The 19,178-nt window shown below is 41.3% G+C and overlaps 1 protein-coding gene across 14 annotated transcripts in view; it reads left to right on the top strand.

Moving 5' to 3' along the window:
• ARHGEF9 (Cdc42 guanine nucleotide exchange factor 9) overlaps window positions 1–19,178 on the top strand; it is a 407,702-nt gene that overhangs the window by 294,560 nt on the left and 93,964 nt on the right. The gene's annotated exons all lie outside the window — the stretch shown is intronic.

Genomic DNA, 19,178 nt, shown 5'->3' with positions numbered 1-19,178 from the left:
ACTTTTAACTGTACATTGCTGTGAAATTTTGCCTTTCTTATATCTCTTATCTTTTTTCACTGTCCTGTCATGTTTATCCTTTCTTCGTTTAAGTCTTTCCCATCTATGCTTCTGCTCTCCCCTGATCTTTGTCTCCTCCCCTCTCCTCTACCCCTGTCCTTCCTCTCTGCTTCCTTTGCCTCATTTCTCTCATTTAGGGAAGTGTAAACACCCTCTGTGAATTGTCGCAACGCTGTATTCAACTGTTAATGTAAGAGTGTGGGCTCCCTGCCACACAGGGACTAGAGCTTACTGATTGAACTTTTTACAGGACAGCAAAGTAGCTGGGATCTAAGATGTGTTAGGGATGGGAAGCAGGCAGCCTGCAAGGGCTTACAAGGCCTTGGCCTGTTTGACATTTACCATGGTGAAACTGGCCCTTTGCAGAGGTACTTTTGGGAGGTCATTTCCAGGCATTTCTGTTTCCTTGGGATCACCAGTTAGCAGGATGCTATGGGAGAAGATCATTGGCCAGAATGTCCCAACTCTTGGCCTTCCTTCAGAAGGCAAGCTGGAATCAATCATTTGAGTTCTGGTTTTCCCCATCTGCAAAGTTGTGTTGATAATTCTTAAATGTTAGGGGATACCACAGCGAATAAAATAAAACATGTGAACACTGCTTTGTGGTAAGACAAATAGCAAAGCCACAAAAAGGTGGCTTTACCACCTTATCACAATGTACCACTTTTTATTAGTTTCTCCTGTAAAATAAGACTGAAGTGGGGTTGGGCTCTTAGAGATTAAAGGGCCTCAAGACTGGAATTATGGTAGTGTGATATGAAGGAAGGAGCAGGATATGTGGAGTCAGATAACCTGAGGTGCAGCTTTTCTACCTCCTAACTCTGACATTTGCAAGATTTTTACCTTCCCTGAACTTTGATTTCCTTATCTGGAAAAATTGAGATCACATACTAATTATGAGGATTGAATGATCACATATGTAAGTAAAGTGTCTAGCACATTGCTCACACATAAAAGGTACTTGGCAAATGGTAACTTATTATTGTCATCATCACCATAAGTATCACTACCACCTTATTAGCTCCAAGAAGGTTCATATATCAAGGCTGACCCTAGGAGTTAAACTAGTCCTCCATCCTTGTAGAGCTGCAAACCCAGAAAGCACTGTTATTTAATTGGGACATTTTAGATGAGGTTACTTCTCAGAAGCAGGAGAGTGGACAAAATGACCTCTCCTCCTCTTCTGTCCAGAGAGTCTTATGATGAAATATCCAATCGTTTCTTCTATGCTTATGAAGCAACTTCTATCTTTAAATGCCACCTGTGTCCTTGCTCAACTTTGCTGATTGATAAATCAGTCCCATGGGCACATCAGGAACCACAGACCTTCAGGTCTAGCATGAGGGCCTGTGAACATACAACTTATGTCTCTTATGCTGGCAGGCTTCTCTTTAAACAGAAGAATTAGCCCACACCCAGAAACAGTGTCTTACAATTTCATTTGCATTTAAGTTTCAGGGAAATGTCACTTTTATAATAAAGAGTAAATCAAAAGAAGGGAGAAAATGATTAAACAAGTTAGGAAGACAAATAGCAGAGCCAGGTTTCAGATTATCAGTGAGTGGGCATTAATGCTCCTTAATTTAATCCACACATATAATTAAAATTTTTCTATTCGCTATGCCAAAAAGTGAAAAGATACATGTAAAATTAATTTTCATGTGTATTTTAATTAGCCCATTATATCCAAATTTACCATATATTATCACAATAAAATTATTTTACTAATTTTGAAATAGTTCGAGGGACATGACTTTACAAAAGCGATGCAGGAGTTGATGTTCCTTCTCAGAAACTTGTCAGTTTGAATGAATTAAAGCTCATAGAATATCAATTTGCATATCAAGCTGTTTATACCTTCTGTGGCTTTCTTGGGCTGGTTTCCTCCTGAGAGCTGAGGGCAGACTGCTGTGTGTCTTAGTAAATCCCACCTCTGTGGTAGGCCTCTGGTTGCCTTCTGGGTCCTAAGGCAGTCAGGTGCTTTTCCTTTGTCACTATGCAAAAGGAGTCTTTGTCTTTACTTTGGGTTGTGGTCTGGAGAGAACATGCTGGCTATTTGAGAGCAGGACACATGGCAACCTGTTATTAATGAGAGATGAGGCCTGTGTGATGAGGTTGTGGATTTTGTCAGAAAGTTAAAATGCCATCAGGAGCTGGATATATACTTTCCTTGTTTCTCTAAATTATAGATTTCTGTAGATTCTGGCTTGCCTGAAGTTAGGAAGAGGAAAGCATATTCTAAGCAGCTCATTGCCTTTGCACAGACCAGATGTTGCAGAAATCCAACTTCTTCTGTTCAGAATATTGATTGCTTTTGTTTATATAGTGAAAACAGACACCTGAGAAAAGCTTTTTACCTGCATGAAACACTAGACTTAGAACTGGAAAGCCTCATTTTTTTTTAAAGATCCAATTATTTATTTGCAAGGCAAACAGAGAGATCTTTCATCCACTGGTTCACTTCCCAAATGGTCACAATGGCTGGGGCTGGGCCATGCCAAAGCCAGGAGCCAGGAGCTCCTTCCTTGAGCTTTGCTTTCCTTATCTGGAAAATTGGGATCGCATACTCGTTATAAGGATCAAGTGAGCATACATGTAAATAAGACTGAGAGAACCTTAAATCCAGCTGTTTTGTGACCCAGAGAGTTTCTTCAAATTCATGTAGCACAGGTCACCCTGTTGGGTCTCTTATAGAGTCTTCAAGTTGAAAGCAACTTTGAGGGTCCTCCAAGAAGAACTGTGGCTAAGTTATCCTGGATTTAAAAAATCTGGCCAGCATCTGTCAGCAAAACCCTAATTGCTTTTTTGTTTCCAGCTGCTAGTCCTTAATGATGTAGTGTAAGCCAGTTTATTGAGACATGTTACCTTTTGCACTAGGAAGATGATATTTAAGAGTTAGTACCAATGGGAGGTACTCTGATTTGTTCCCTTTGTGGTAAAGCTTTCCTACTAGTGTCCCCTTGTTGACGCATAGCATGAATTTGTGACTTGATTGGCTGCCTGAATTGAAGGTTTTTATTTGGGACCTGGGGCCAGTTTAACTTTGTGTAGACAATCCCTGGGTTTATTGGGGTATAAGCTTAGACTTCCTTAGTATCATGTATATACTTCCTTGGTGGCCTGATGACATGGTTGCCTGGAGATGAGTTCTCTTTGGAGAATACAAAGTCTAAGAAAATAATCATAATCATTTTGCTTTTTCTGTCAGTATGGTTTTCATTATGAGTCAGGGTAAAAAACCTCTTTTATCTTTTTTCCACATGGCTTATTATTATTAGTGCTTTTGATATTTTACTGACAGTATTTAATAGGCCCCAAACAAAAATGACTGTCTAGCATTTAGCAACAGCCACATCCTTGAGCTGGGTAGACAAGTGCTGAGAGTGTCAGCCATCTTGAGGGGTGTGTTTCTAGGGACCTTGCCTTGCTTTTTAGAGGGTCACTAGAGGAAATAATATTCAGATGTGCCTAGTTTTCAGAAGTGGGTCTTTTTGAGAGAGCCTTCATTTAGAATGCTTTATACTGAATGAGCAAATTAATATTTCCTGATTTAGCTCTGTTCCCAGAATGGACCTGGACCCTCAACTTGACAGAAGGTTAATCATTTTTTGAAAGACTTGGAAAGCTAGGATATGAACCATGGGACGAAGGTCCGAGGCCTTAGGCCTCATGTGTGCCACTGCTTTCAGAAATCCATCCAATGATGGAGTCTAACAGTCCCTGGTCCAAATACATATGCATACCATTGTTTTTCAGAGACATTTCCATTTCCCCCAGAGGACAGAGCTGAAACAAAGGAGGCCAAGGCTTTAAGCAAGAAACCAGATTCTACCACTGAGGATAACAGTCACTGAGCATGGTGGGCTGAACTGATTAGTTTAAAGTATCAATCCTTTTTTTTTAAAAGATTTATTTATTTATTTGAAAGTCAGAGTTACACAGAGAGAGAAGGAGAGGCAGAGAGAAAGAGAAGTCTTCCATCCGCTGGTTTGCTCCCTAGTTGGCCACAACGGCTGAAGCTGCGCCGATCTGAAGCCAGGAGCCAGGAGCCTCCTCTGTGTCTTCCCATATGGGTGCAGGGGCCCAAGGACTTGAGCCATCTTCTACTGCTTTCCCAGGCCATGGCAAAGAGCTGCATTGGAAGTGGAGCAGCCAGGACTCGAACTGGCACCCATATGGGATGCCAGCACTGCAGGCAGTAGCTTTACCACTATGCCACAGTGCTGGCCCCAAGAGTATGATTCCTTAGGGGACCTACTGCTTCTCCCTTTTCTTGACCAGAATGGCAACTTGCATCCAGTGAGACCTAAGTCACTAGCTCATTTTTGCCTATAGGAACCAAGGAGTAGGAAGATGATGGTAAGTGGGCAAAAGAGGCATATGAATAGGGCGCTATGGGTAGAGATTTTTCTCATCCCTTGAGGCCTTTCTTTATTGGAAATGTGCCTTGTAGGTATAGCCAAATCAGTTTGTGTGAGTGGAACAGGTTATCAAGCAGAAAGAACAGAGTAAAGGTCAAAGGAGCATTGTGCTTGGAAGTCAAAGACCTGAGTTGAAGAGTTCTGCCTGCTGCTGGTTTAGAGAATGACAGGCAGGAAGTTACCCTCTTAGGGGGTCTCAGTATCTTCCTTTACAGTTCAAGGATTGGGACTAGGTGGTTTCTAAATGCCCTAACTTCTCTATCATTGTGAATTTCTTTATGATACTAATTGTATGTATGTATGTATGTATGCGTGTATTATACATGTATGGATTTATTTATTTATAAGGTGGAGAGATGGTGAGGGGAGATTAACAGAGAGAGATAGCTTCTCTTCCCAAATGCATGCGATAGCCAAAGCTGGGCCAAGCTGAAGCCAGGAATCAGGAACTCAATCCAAGTCATCTATATAGTTTGGCAGGGATCCAAGTTCTTGAGCCATGCCTACTGCCTCCCAGAGTATACATCAGCAGGAAGCTGGAATCAGGAACTGAGCTGGGACTTAAACCCACATACTGTGATATGGGTATCCCAAACTACATATTAACTGCTTCGCCAAATGCCCACCCCTCTTCTATGATTCTATAACCACAATTACTTGCGTTTCTTAACTTGACACCACTCAGAGCAGGACACCACATCGGTTTGATGGAGCTTCCCAGTGGAGCAGAAATAATTTGGCGTGGCACTACAGGTGATGAATAGAGTGCACCACTGACATGACACTTTGATAGGTAGCAACATATCCCCAGGTAATGACGCTTTTTCTGTGAGTAAACTGCCAGTGGGTACCACCACGGAAAAGATAACATGAGATACTGTGAAGAGGCAGTTCAGTTCCTGTCCCTTGAGCAGACTGTAAATGAAAAGACAGTTTGCTCTTTGGTTCTTTTTGCAAATAAATGCACATTTTGCTTTTCACTTTCAATTATGTTGATAATAATTTATATTTTAAGCTATTTAAAAGTCAATATAGGTTTGTATCAAAAGTGAAAAATCCCCTTGTCAATTCCGCGACCAGGGTCAACCAGTTTTAACCTTTCTGTTTTTATATCTTCTGTTGGTGAACTTCAAATCTATAAATGTGTTTCAACTTTGTGATTATAGAATTTTGGAACATGACCTGTCAACTTTCAGTTCAAATAAAATTTAAAACTTAATTTTCTCCCACAATTCATTTCTCCAATCTACCCAAAATAAAACCTGTCACTGCTCAGTCCCACCTCTTGTCACTACTGCCACTTCAAAGAACATATTTAGGCCACATTTCTTGGTCTGCCAACCACACATTACCAATTCTACAAGATATTATAATGTTAGTCCCCCCAACCTGTATCCCTCTCAGCCTTTCTCCCAGCTCCTTTCTCAGTATTTCCTTCCCAGCCTTTAGCAGCTGTGCTTTTATTTTGGTAAAGTTAAGATTATAACATTCATTCTCTACTGTAATCACAGTACATTTTTGATGATTTGTCCACAATTTGTTCTAAAAGCCGGAAACCAATAAAAGCTTTTGTACTGTAGTATAGCTATAAAAATACTTAACAAAGGCCGGTGTTTAGCATAGTGGTTAAGATGCCCTCATCCCACATTGGAGTGTCCAAAATTCAAATTCTTGCTCTGGTTCTTGACTGCAGCCTCCCACCAATGCAGACCCTGGAAATTAGTGGTGATGGCTCAAGTAATTGAGCTCCTGCTATCTACATGAGACCTGGATTGTGTTCTCTGCTCTCTGCTTTGGCCGTAGCCATTGCAGGCATCTGGATGGTAGTGTTTCTCTCTCCATCTCCTTCTTCCTCTCATTCCCTCTACCTCTCCCTCCACCCCCCTCTTCTACCTCTCTCTCATATAAGTAAATATAACTTAAAAATACTTAACAAGGGGCCAGCACTTTGGTGCAGTAGGTTAAGCCACCGCCTGCAGTGATAGCATTCTGTATGGGCACTGATTCGAGTCCTGGCTGCTCCACTTCTTACCTAGCTCCCTGCTTATGCACCTGGGAAAGTAGCAGAAGATGATCCAGGTGCTTGTGCCTCCGCACCAACATGGGAAACCCGGAAGAAGCTCCAGGCTCCTGGCTTGCACCTGGCACAGTCCTGGCTGTTGCAGTCATTTCAGGAGTGAACCAGTAGATGAAAGATCTCTCTCTGTGTCTCCCCTTCTCTTTCTGCAACTCTGACTTTCAAATAAATAAGTACATCTTTTAAAAAATACTTAACAAAATAGATATATGTATTATGCTAGGATTACATTTTCTTTTGTCTAATCTAATGCAGTAACATCTGAAAGGCCACTCAGAGGATAATGTTACTAGATCCAAGTTTGTGATTCTTTCTTACGCTTTACTACCTGATTTTTAGTGTAAGTTCAACTTTTTTCATGGTCTCATTTCTCTTGTTCTGGCATGGAAACAGTTTATTTCTGCCAAAGAAATCCATATCATTAACTAGGGAACTTCCAGACATGCAGATGTCCAAGTCTTAGGTTTCTTACATATGCCTTTCTTTTCCTATATATGTGTCTTTCACTGTGTTTCTGAAGCCAGAATGTTCTTTATTAGGAATCATAATAGTCTTTCATTTTGTAATTGAAACTTTGCTTTAGGATCCAGATATTTTGAGAGCAGGCAGTATAGATTATCACCAATTTACAATTTTAGGGTTTTTCTATTTACAATGGTATGAAAATGATATACATTCAGTAAAACACCCGCTTCAGATTTTGAATTTTCATCTTTTACTGGGCTGTTTAACATATGAGAGTGTGATACTCTCATAATACTGGGCAGTAGCAGTGAGCCACAGCTCCTAGTAATTGTGATCATGTGGGTAAACAACCAATAATCCATGGTGTACTTTGTTGTTAAGCTATGATGTTCAGTAAGTTAGGCGTATTAAATGCATTTTCAAATTATGATATTTTCAACTGATGATGGCTTTACAACTTACAACTACATTGTAAGTTAAGGAGCATCTGTGTTAGCTTTTGTCCATTTGTACTGCCTAAGAATGATTAGAGATGAGAAAGGACCATGAGGGTAACTAGGAAAGGAAGTAAGTGAAGATAATCAAAGATAGATAGACACAGCCTGGGAAGGAGGGATTGCAAGCACATTTTCCTAGCACCTCCATTTGCTTGGGGCCAACTAGCCCTACACAGTGCCTGTCTCCTAAGGTTCCATGTCCCATAGGAAGTACTTTGAATTCTAAAGGATTAGTCTGAGAGTCAGATGGTACTGACTTTGCATCTTCTATCTAGTACTTGGTAGTGTTGTTTTCTTTGGTATATTTGTTCATATCTTTGAGCCTTTCATTTTTTTTTTCACCTATAAAGTGGGGGCATTGAGTCCTGCTCTTTTTCAAATATTAGATTCTAGCCTTTGAATAGAATGCCACAGTTTGATAGGACCTTTCCAAAGGTGGTTGTAATTTGCCTTCCCTGATACATAAAGTTCTAAGGCTAGCAGAGCAGAACAGAGAGGCTCAATTCCTGGTTACAATGGGAAAACAGCAGAGAAGGACTAATTTCTCCAGAGACCCAGGTCAGAGTAATATCTGAACCCTGAGTGTCTTAGGGTGTCACAATCCAGTTCCTTTGCCATTCTGCATTCTGCCCATTGTGGGGCTCAAAAGAGCTACTGGTTGTGAAAAGAGATTAGTAAGGCTGAGGACTATGCCCCCAGTGAGGGATTGGGCTTTCTCTTTACCTGAGATGGAATCTTGAGGGTTAGTTTGGCTGTAGATAGGGCAGAGAAAATTCAGTGCAGAGGGCAGCCGCCCAGAAAGGAGTGTCCCTGGTCCTGTGAAGGTTAGCTCATGGTAGCTTGACCATGGCAGTTCTCTTGTGGCTCCTCCTTGTCCTCTAGTTCTAGTTCCATGATGACAATATACTTAGCTCCTACTTAACTGATGACATGCTTCTGGCCTGGTCTGGGGCCAAAGGTACTTCCAGGCAAGCTCTGTAAGAGCTAGGTTTGTTGTATCAAATTGTCTTTAGAGCATACCCACTTTTCTTTTATGTTCCTTTCCCATTGTCAGTCTTATCACTCTCCAATAATTGGGATAATTTGTTTCCCAGAGCAGTATGCCCGATCAGGGGAGCTGTTGCCTAAAGTGGGTGCCAAACTCAGGTGTAGGCTGAGTTGGGGTTGTAATAGGCCAGAGATAAGAGTGTATACTGAGTCTATGCTAGTTTCAAAGATCTGTACTCTGATCTGTGGGCAGCACATACTGGCTTCAGATAGGAAGCCTGCCTGAAATCCTTGCATTACTTGACTGACTCCAGAATATTGGACAGTCATGGGATGTCATAGGAAAGAGTTAAAATGTAAGGGAGCCTTGTCAAACTATTTTTTCTCCTCTGGTCTTTCCCACTTTTCCAGGAACTTTATTTCTAGCCTATACTTGCCCCACTTCTCTTTCTTATTTGGGGCAGTCAGGGGCTATCCACTGCCAGTGCAATGCCCCCCGCCCCCGTCCTAAAATATTACTCATCAGCTGTGAACAGAAACAACTGGAGCTGATAGGCTGATTAACTCATGTCAATTTCTGTTTCCTCTCATAAAATGTTAGACAGCCATGGCTGTCTTTGGAAAACATATCAAGATATCAAGGCAGTAAGAGAGAGGGAGTTTATGTAACAGAACCTCCTAGATTGCCATGCCTGGGCCCCTATCCTTCCATCCACCTTACTGATGGTACTGGAGAACACAGGTGAATGCTATCTCCCTAAAGATGGAAGGAAGGCCTTTCTAATCTCATAAATAGCTGGTTCTTTGTTTCACTTTATCCCCCCCCCTCCCGCTAGGAGAAGAAGATGCAGCTGTGTGAGAAGAAATCCATTTAGGGTAGTTGGGGTCTGAAGTTATTTGTTAAAAAATATTTGAAGACATTTGGGTGATCTACATTTCCTTCCTGCTTGCCGCATTTTACATTGCACCCCTTTCACTACCACCACCTCACCTTCCCCTCTCCTTTACATTATGTATCACGTGATATGTCCTGTTTTGTGTAAGAATCCATTGACATTGTGTGATATTGTATGTTGTTAATAGTAATGCTCCAAGAAACATCTGTGACTGCCCAATTACTGGGTTTAAGGAAGGAAGTGCTGGAATAAGTTTGCATTTGATTGAGCTTGGTTGAATTGGACCCAGCCAAAAAGCTTGAATTTGTTGATCCTTCTTAAAATGGTCTGTGAGCAATGGCTGTTGAGTCATAGAGTCAGGAAATTTCAGAGCTCAGAGGGGATCTTTAAAGTCATCTATTTTAGCCCTCTTGCTGATGTTCAAACACCTCTAAATTACATATCCTTGCCTCCTAAGTGGTTATCCACTCTCTATTCTCACACTTACTAACAGCTCCCTACCTCTTCAGGCCATTAGTTACAGTTCAGGAAAGGTCTGAGAGACTTTGTCTTTATGTTAAATTAAAATCTGTCTTTCTGGGGCTTCTAAAGCTGGGAAGGGTATAAATGGACAAGAGCACTGGCTCTGGAGATACTCTTTTAGGATTAAAATCAGAGTTTTCCAATCTATTAACAGTGTAGCCATGGCTAGGTTGCTTGTACTTTCTGAGCTTCAGTGGCTTCATCTGTGTAAATTACCGATTTAATAGTACTTCATTAAGTTGTGAGAAATAAACCAAATTATGCAAAAAAGTACTGACAGTGGGGTCTGACATGTAGGAAGCACACAATAATAATGTGGATGATACTTATAGCAAACTTTTAATGTTAGTCACAGAAGTAGTATCATTATTTCTCCCTGCTTCTCTCCATACATCTTCGGTACTCTCTCTGCAGCCCTTAAGGGTGCTAAGCCTGATACCAGGTTTGCCATATCTCTCCTGTCCTCTTGGCTTCAGGGATTTCATCTTTTACCTATTGTTTGGATGAATCAGTCCTTCTGCAACAACTTCTTGTTCCTAAATGTATGTGGCTAGACTGAGCATCTGGGCATGCAAGGATTCAGTTCCTCTTAACGCAGCTACTTGTATGAGAACATGGGCTACTTGGAGGCCTGTACATTCTGATAAATGCCAGGCTCTGAAAATTAATGGGGATGGTGTTGAAACCAATGAGCCTGCTGAACATATAATTGTACAATGGCTTTCTTGGCTGCTCTGGCCTCTACCAACAGGCATAACAACATAAGTGAGTCTGTACATCAGCAGTTAGCTTTCATTTAGGAGCAAATAAATGGTGGAACACTGTGCTATGTGTAGGAGCCCATGAATGATTGGAAAACATCTTTTGTAAGATGTATTGGGGGAAATAGCCATAATAACAGACCTGTAAATTTTGCCATTTCGTTCAGTTCTTTAGTTGTTTTGATAAACTTATTAAGGTAGCAAAATTATTGGCATTGCTTCTCAGTGGGCCTTAGGCCTGAGGACCATGTGTGGGATGGACTCATGCCAATATCCAGTTACATACTAGGTAAGCATAGCTTACTGTTAAGGACATATTTAAAAATGGTATTACATATGGAACAGGTCCAGCAGTAGCTCTGAAATTACAGTGCAGTCAGATAAACTTGAATTGGGATCAAGTCCTAGAAGATCACCTTCTCACACAGATTGGGATAGGCTGAGAACATGCAGTGGGTGAGGACCCTCCCAACTGCAAATGTTGGGAAGAAGTACAGCCCGGTGGGTGGATAATAGCATCAGTAGGCAGGCGTGCAGAGAGTGGCTTTGTTGTCATGGCAAGTGGTAGGTTTTAGTAGGTCTGATATCAAGTTTTTGAGTGTGTTTCACACAGCAGATGAAACAGGGTAGCCAGGAATCCAGATCCAGGCAGTATACAGATAAAATGGTTTCTGCACCTGTACACTGAAGAGCTTAGTTATAAATTCATTCATCCAACTGAGGACTGTCAGATGGATTGTGAAGAGGTACAGTACTTTGGACCTTCAGACCATTCTGCAGGAGTCTGATGGTAGATATGAAAACTTATACAGAAATGAGGTAACATGCTTAAGCTCTCTGACTTTAGTCAAATTTTTCTCATTTTTCCAAGTCTCAGTTTTCTCCCCGGAAGATGGACGGTTAGACCAGATAAACTATAAGAACTTTTTAACCCATATTCTGTAATTGTTTTTTATTGAGGAAAAATAAAATTTACCATTTCAATCATTTTAAAATGTGCAATGCAGTACATTCACTATATCTTGCAATCGTCAGTGATATCTAATCCCAGAATTTTTTATCACTACATGGAGAAATTACACCATTAGCAGTCACTCTCCATTCCTCCTTTCTTTAGTGCACTGGACTCCACAATGTTTTATGCACAGATTAGCAGGTAAATAGAAAAGGACAGTTAGTGAAGGGATGTGATTCAGTAGGAGCTGAGATCTGGAAGAGGTATATGGCTCGAGTAGCCATAGCTGAATACCTCAGCCTGGATAAGGAATAGAAAGAGTTAAAAATACAAGTCAACTGTTACAGGAGAACATTTAATAGGGAGCAAGCCAGACTTGGGACACTTGTAGAGTTTTGCAGAATCTGCTAGACTTGCCTATGTTAGTAAGTGGCATGACCCAGACTCCAAAGCCAGTGTTTTGCCAATTTACCACCCTGTGGTGTTTTTATTTCTTTCAGAAATTTCCGTCAAATAACTGCAAGATTTTTGGGAAATGAGTACCTCAGATTAGTTTGATTTTAGTGCACATGTGTTAGTGTGACTTTTATCATGAAATCAGGGAAGGCAAGGCTTTGTACATCCATATTCTGGATAGCTTAAATGGAAGCTTTCTCTTCCTTTTAGCTCAAACAGGAAGTACATCAAAGGAAATGCAGAAGAAATGAACTTCTGAAAGTCCTATTATAGCACCCCTTTTGTGGCTATTTTACTAGTGAACCTAAGTTCTATCAAGATCTAAGCAGGGTAGGCACATACAAACCGAAGGAAAGAAGACTTAGGGGTAGAGTATATTTTGTTTCCAGGCTGGTGCTGTTGTACAGCAGGTTAAAGCCTCGGCCTGCAGTGCTGGCATCCCATGTGGGTGCAGGTTTGAGTCCCAGCTGCTCCACTTTTGATCCAACTCCCTGCCAATGTGCCTAGGAAAGCAACAGAGGATGGCCCAAGTCCTTGGGCCCCTGCAACTGCGTGGGAGACATGGAAGAAGCTCCTGGCTCCTGACTTTGGATCAGCCCAGCTTTGGCCATTGCAGCCATTTGGGGAGAGAATCAGCATATGGAAGACCTCTCTCTGTAACTCTGTCTTTCAAATTAGTAAAAGCTGGTGCCGCATCTCACTTGGCTAATCCTCCGCCTGTGGCGCCGGCACCCCGGGTTCTAGTCCCAGTCAGGGCGCCAGATTCTGTCCCGGTTGCTCCTCTTCTAGTCCAGCTCTCTGCTGTGGCCTGGGAAGGCAGTGGAGGATGGCCCAAGTGCTTGGGCCCTGCACCCACATGGGAGACCAGGAGGAAGCACCTGGCTCCTGGCTTCAGATCAGCGCAGCGCACTGGCCACAGCACGCCAGCTGTAGCAGCCATTTGGGGGGTGAACCAACGGAAGGAAGACCTTTCTCTCTCTCTCTCTCTCACTGTCTAACTGTGCCTGTCAAAAAATAAATAAATAAATAAATAAATAAATAAGTCTTTAAAAAAGAGTATATTTTGTTTCAGAGGCATCTAGTTTTTTTTTTTTTTTTTTAAGATTTATTTGAAAGGCAGAGCGACAGAGGGAGAGAAGGAGAAGAGAGGGATAGGGAGGGAAAGGAGAGGAGAAGAAAGAGAGATCATCGAGATCTGTCCTTCCTTTCACTGGTTTCAATCCCCTGGTAACACAAGAGCCAGACTGTGCCAGGCTGAACTGAAGAACCAGGAATTCCATCTGGGTCATCCACATGAGCAAAAGGGACCCAAGTACTTGAGCCATCATCTGCTGCCTTCATAGGCACGTTAACAGAATGCTTGATGAGAAGCAGAGCAGTTGTGACTGCTCCAATATGGGATATGGGATGCCAGCATTCTATTTGGTGGCTGATGCACTGTAGCACCATCCCCAGATATACTTTTCTTGACTAGGAAGGAAACTATATCATTTGTGAAGGGCTTCCTTGTACCCCAATCAACCTCCTTCTAACTTGAGCTCTCACCTTAGGAAGCCTTGTTATGTGCAAAAGATATTAACAACCCCAGCCCAGGCAAAGTCTCCCTTCTATAGCTGGTTGTTTGGAGTCTGGCTTTCAAGAAGAGTGCTCTCCACTCTCCTTGTTGTTGTTATTTGGTTTGTTTATAACCAAAATCTTCATTGCTATAGTTTAAGCTCATTATGTCTCTGCTAGAAAAGGAAAACAATTTGTTAGTAGCATTCTTATGATAGTCTTTCATATAATTAGTGATAGTTGTTAAATCTCTTTCCCTTGATGGAGGCTGTATACACCTTGCTAACTGTGTAGACCATGGTGGATAGTCTTTGCGCCAGGCAGAAATGCTTTCTTGCATGCATACTCAGGGATTTCTATGCAAGCCTGATCCACCTAGAAGCTGGAACTGGGGTTTTTAAACAAACCATGTGGATTAGGGGAGTGAGGTGTGTGGTGCATGTGCATGTAGGACTAGGAACTCTGTTTGCCTGAAGCCAAATGAGTTCCTTTCAGTCCACCTGCAGCCACACTAGGACACTGAGCCACTATGATGACAGAAAAAGGCATTTGATGACCTTTGCTTTAGGACAATTTATGTTTTCTCTAATCCCACTCCTTTATCTGTGTTTTGGCCTTTTGCAGTGAGATCACTGAGATCACTGGCTGGCAGAAAGGGCTCTGCTCATTATTAGAGTTATCTAAAATAGGAAAGGGCTACCTTGGAAGACAGTGATATCTTTGTCACTGGTTGTGTTTAAGGAGATAGGCTGGATAATTGCTGGCCAGGGAAGTGGTCAATGGAATTTATGCATTGATTGGTGGGCCAGGAGTAGTATGGATTAGCTAAGTTTCCATTTCCTTTAGAACTGATTCTTCAGCTCTGAGATCCTATTAATGTGAACAGCAGTAATACCTCACTGTCTCAGAGGATGGCAGACTTTTCAGTTCTCTCTGGCTGATTATATTTGGTTTGGTTTGAAAACATTAAGATGAAATTTAGATAATATTGCTTATCTATTCTTTTCTCAGAAATATCACACCTCTGGAGCCAGGGATATTTTGACTTTCTAGGAGACTCCTCAAGCCTTTATGAACTTACCTGGGAGCTACTACATGGATGTTATTATGATACCTCTCCTTTTAATTTGAGACAAGGGCTACTAAGGATGTTGAAGAGTGTGTACCAAGGATGTAGTGAGCATCATTTTTTTTAAAAAAAAAAGATTTATTTATTTGAAAGGCAGAGCTACAGAGAGGCAGAGGCAGAGAGAGAGAGAGAGATATCGTCCATCCACTGGTTCACTCCCGAGATGGCCACAATGATCGGAGCTGAGCCGATCTGAAGCCAGGAGCCTGGAGCTTCTTCTGGGTCTCTCACACTGGTGCAGAGGCCCAAAGACTTGGGCCATCTTGTACTGCTTTATCAGGCCATAGCAGAGCTGAATTAGTAGTGGAGCAGCTGAGACCCAAACCAGTGCCCATATGGGATGCCAGCACTGCAGGCAATGGCTTTACCTGTTACGCCATAGTACTGGACCTGTGAGCATCATTTTAACAGAGCAGTGGTGCATATGCTGGAGTGTGTATATAGGTATATAAATGCAGGGATTTTCTTTGTGCACAAAATACATAACCATGGTGTCATATGGAATATGGACTGAAATATGACTGGAATGGGGAATGGTCAAAGGAGAAACCTAGCCTTATCTAAATTGTTTTAACTTTTAATTTATTTATTTGTGTAGGGATATAATTCTCATACCACAAAATTTACCATTTTAAAGTGTACAGTTTGATAGGTTTCAGTGTATTTGTAAGGTTGTATAACCATTATCACCATCTAGTTCCAGACATCTTCTTTTTCTTTTTTTTTTAACTTTTATTTAATGAATATAAATTTCCAGAGTACAGCTTATGGACTACAATGGCTTCCCCCCATAACGTCCCTCCCACCCGCAACCCTCCCCTTTCCCACTCCCTCTCCCCTTCCATTTACATCAAGATTCATTTTCGATTCTCTTTATATACAGAATATCAGTTTAGCATACATTAAGTAAGGATTTCAACAGTTTGCTCCCACACAGAAACGTAAAGTGAAAAATACTGTTTGAGTACTAGTTATAGCATTAAATCTCAATGTACAGCACGCCGGCGCCGCAGCTCACTAGGCTAATCCTCCGCCTAGCGGTGCCGGCACACCGGGTTCTAGTCCCGGTCGGGGCGCCGGATTCTGTCCCGGTTGCCCCTCTTCCAGGCCAGCTCTCTGCTGTGGCCAGGGAGTGCAGTGGAGGATGGCCCAGGTGCTTGGGCCCTGCACCCCATGGGAGACCAGGAAAAGCACCTGGCTCCTGGCTCCTGCCATCGGATCAGCGCGGTGCGCCAGCCGCAGCACGCCGACCGCGGCAGCCATTGGAGGGTGAACCAATGGCAAAGGAAGACCTTTCTCTCTGTCTCTCTCTCACACTGTCCACTCTGCCTGTCAAAAAAATTAAAAAAAAATAAAATAAATAAAAAAAAAATCTCAATGTACAGCACACTAAGGACAAAGATCCTACATGAGGAATAAGTGCACAGTGATTCCTGTTGTTGACTTAACAAATTGACACTCTTGTTTATGGCATCAGTAATCACCCTAGGCTCTTGTCATGAGCTGCCATGGCTATGGAAGCCCCCTGAGTTCACTGACTCATAATTTTTAGACAAGGCCATGGTCAAAGTGGAAGTTCTCTCCTCCCTTCAGAGAAAGGTACCTCCTTCTTTGATGGCCCGTTCTTTCCACTGGGATCTCACTCAAGGAGATCTTTCATTTAGGCCTTTTTTTTTTTCCCACAGAGTGTCTTGGCTTTCCATGCCTGAAATACTCTCATGGGGTTTTCAGCCAGATCCGCATGCCTTAAGGGCTGATTCTGAGGCCAGAGTGCTGTTTAGGACATCTGCCATTCTATGGGTCTGCTGTGTATCTCACTTCCCATGTTGGATCATTCTCTCCCTTTTTGATTCTATCAGCTAGTATTTGCAGACACTATTCTTGTTTATGTGATCCCTTTGGTTCTTAGTCCTATCATTATGATCAATTGTGAACAGAAATTGATCACTGGGACTAGTGAGATGGCATTGGTACATGCCACCTTGATGGGATTGAATTGGAATCCCCTGGTATGTTTCTGACTCTACCGTTTGAGGTAAGTCAGCTTGAGCATGTCCCGAATTGCACATCTCTTCCCTCTCTTATTCCCACTCTTATATTTTTTTTATTCCCACTCTTATATTTAACAGTGATCACTTTTCAGTTAAGTTTCAGCACTTAAGAAGAATTGTGTATTGATTACAGTATTCAACCAAAAGTATTATGTAGAACAAACAAAAAAAAAATACTAAGAGGGATAACATATCAAGTTGCTCATCAACAGTCAGGGTGAGGGCTGATCAAGTCAGACATCTTATTTTTCATTGACAAAGAAAACAGTGTATTTATGGGGTACAGTGTCATGTTTTTATTTACATATACATAGTAGAATAATTAACATATCCATCACCTCACATTTTTTGATGAGAACATGTAAAATCTACTGTCTTACATTTATTATTAATTGTAGTCACCATGCTACACAATGGACCCCCAGAACTTACTTTTCTTTTCCAAATGAAACACAGAACCCTTTGAAGTTTCTCCATAGTCCTCTTCAACTCAGCCCTTGGCAACCACAAATCTGTTATTTAGCTTTAATTGATTTGTCTATTGTTGACATTCCACATAAATGGATTTCCACATGAATCTTAAAATCAGCTTGTCAATTTTTGCAAGAAAGCCAGCCAAGAATTTTTGTTTCTTTATTTTATTGATTTGAAAGGCAAAGAGAGAAAAAGAGATAGAGACATCTCACTTGCTGGTTACTCCCCCATATGCCACAACAGCTGGAACTAATCTAGATTGAAGTTGGGAGTCTAGAATTGAATTCAGATCTCTCACATGGGTGGCAGGGACCCAACCACTTGAGCCATTGTCTGTTGCCTCACAGGGTGGATATTAGCAGGAAACTAGAAAAGAGGGTAAAGCCAGGTAATGAACCCAAGCACTCTGATATTGAATGCAGATGTCCCAAGATATGTCTCAACTGCTACATCACTCATACCAAATGCTCAACTCCCAGCTGAGAGTTTGATAGGGAGCATATTAAATCTGAATCAATTTGGGGTATATTTTCATTTTAGCAGTATTAATTCTTATAATCCATTAACAGAGAGGTCTTTATATTTATTTAGATCTTATTTACTTTCTTTTAGGAGGTTTTTTTTTTTTTTACAGTTTTCAGTATATAAGTCTTACACTCATTTTGTTAAATTTATTTCTAAGTATTTTGTCTGATCCTATTGCAGTGCATTTGATTTCTTAATTTTATCCTCAGATTGTTCATAGTATAAGAAATTGATCATTAAAATATATGCATGTATCAAAATATTACATTGCACTCCATAATTATATACAATTATCGTTTGTCAATAAATGCAGGTAATCTAATAAAAATAATATAATTGATTTTTTCTTTTTTAACTTTTATTTAATAAATATAAATTTCCAAAGTACAGCTTTTGGATTACAGTGGCTTTCCCCCCCACCATAACTTCCCTCCCACCTGCAACCCTCCCATCTCCTGCTCCCTCTCCCATTTCATTCATATCAAGATTCATTTTCAATTGTCTTTATATAAAGAAGATCAATTTAGGCTGGTGCCGTGGCTCACTAGGCTAATCCTCCGCCTTGTGGTGCCGGCACACCGGGTTCTAGTCCCGGTCGGGGCACCGGATTCTGTCCTGGTTGCCCCTCTTCCAGTCCAGCGCTCTGCTGTGGCCAGGGAGTGCAGTGGAGGATGGCCCAAGTCCTTGGGCCCTGCACCCCATGGGAAACCAGGAGAAGCACCTGGCTCCTGCCATTGGATCAGCGCGGTGCGCCGGCCGCAGCGCGCCGGCTGGGGCGGCCATTGGAGGGTGAACCAACGGCAAAGGAAGACCTTTCTCTCTGTCTCTCTCTTTCACTGTCCACTCTGCCTGTCAAAAAAAAAAAAAAAAAAAAGATCAATTTAGTATTTTTGCATATTTATATTGGATTCTGAAACTTACTTTTTATTACTAACAAAAAGTTTTATTTGGTGGATTTGTTTAGCATTTTCTGTGTAAGAGCATATAATCTATGACTAGAGATAGTTTTACTTCTTTCTGGTCTGAGTATCTTTTTTTTTTTTTTTTTTTTTGGTCCAATTGCTCTGGCTAGAACCTCTTTGTAATGTGGAACTGAAGTGATGAGAACAAATTTTCTTGTCTTGTTCTTGATTTTAGGAGGAAAGCTTCAGTATTTCATCATTAAGCATGATATTAATGAGTTTTTCATAAATGTCTATTATTTTGAGGAATTTCTCTTCTACTCCTAGTTTGTTCAGTTTTTCTTATCATGAAAGTGTTGAAGTTGTTCTGTGTCTATTGAGATGATCATGTGGGTTTTTATAACCTTTATTTCATTGATAAGGTATATAATATTAATTTTCATATA

This window comes from Oryctolagus cuniculus, chromosome X (assembly GCF_964237555.1).
Source record: "Oryctolagus cuniculus chromosome X, mOryCun1.1, whole genome shotgun sequence".
In the NCBI taxonomy this organism is placed as follows: domain Eukaryota; kingdom Metazoa; phylum Chordata; class Mammalia; order Lagomorpha; family Leporidae; genus Oryctolagus; species Oryctolagus cuniculus.
This window is presented reverse-complemented; position numbering and strand designations above follow the sequence as displayed.